Source organism: Pseudophryne corroboree, chromosome 1 (assembly GCF_028390025.1).
Source record: "Pseudophryne corroboree isolate aPseCor3 chromosome 1, aPseCor3.hap2, whole genome shotgun sequence".
Taxonomy (NCBI): domain Eukaryota; kingdom Metazoa; phylum Chordata; class Amphibia; order Anura; family Myobatrachidae; genus Pseudophryne; species Pseudophryne corroboree.
In genome coordinates this window covers 1,042,900,507-1,042,901,481 of record NC_086444.1, presented here as the reverse complement: position 1 = coordinate 1,042,901,481, position 975 = coordinate 1,042,900,507, and the positions used below count along the sequence as shown (strand labels likewise).

The window sequence follows — 975 nt, the reverse complement described above, 5'->3', positions numbered from 1 at the left end:
ACCAATGTGCCTGTTATGGGCAAAGTTGTATCATAGGTAAGCGAAAATAAATGATTCCTCATCCACAAGGAAATTCATGCATATCCTCCATACATAGGAGTTTGGATGAATGAGGTCACTACGTCGATTCCGATATAATCTGACAGATACTATAGACCTGTGATCAGATTTATATAATGAGTCCCAAATAGCTTTGGCTGTTGGAGAGTAAAATACCTACGGTACCTAGTATTCCCTGGTGGTTCCCCATCCAGGTACTGACCAGGCCCTGCAGTGCTTGGCTTCCAAGATCAGACGAGTTTGGGCATACTCAGTGCGGTCTGACCGTAGGTAAGTATGTCTCCTGGGCGCACCGTTTTCCGAATATGTTGGGATCCAAGATCAATCACAAATTGTATGGATATTAAGTTATATGATCAGAGATAAATGATGACAATGGTGCAATAAACTTATGAGTTTTTTTGCTGGGAAATCTGATCAGTGATGTTTCTGACTTCTCACAATGCTAAATTCCTCTGTCGTATAAACAACCCTTTATGAAGTCTAAGAACACTGTACGCTGTTTACTTAAGAAGTACCGTAATGGTACGCTAGTTGCGTAACGATCGCTCAGCAGTAGGCGAGACGCTCAAGCGTCACGTTCGCTCACGGCCCAGTGATCACAGGACACGTTATTGGTTATGACTAGAGTAATGATTCGCTATGGCATAGCGGACGCTCGAGACCACGAGGAGATCACCAGCGGCGCAGACGCTCACAACGCTATACCTTTATGTCTAAACCTTATACCAATGAAATTCACAGAATACCTTAATGTGAGTACAGGGTGTAAGTGCAACCTTGTGTAACCTGACTAACTACAAAGCTGCTTGAGCGTCACCGACGCTCAAGTGAACACTTAACACTATAGGAAATACACAGATACTGGTTTAGGGTCCAAAGCCTATTAACTGTATTATATCTAATATACTCGTA

At 42.9% G+C, this 975-nt stretch overlaps 1 pseudogene; it reads right to left on the bottom strand.

Moving 5' to 3' along the window:
• Positions 1 to 213: 213 nt before the first annotated feature.
• LOC134937419 (5S ribosomal RNA) lies at positions 214 to 332 on the bottom strand (annotated as a pseudogene).
• Positions 333 to 975: the final 643 nt, after the last annotated feature.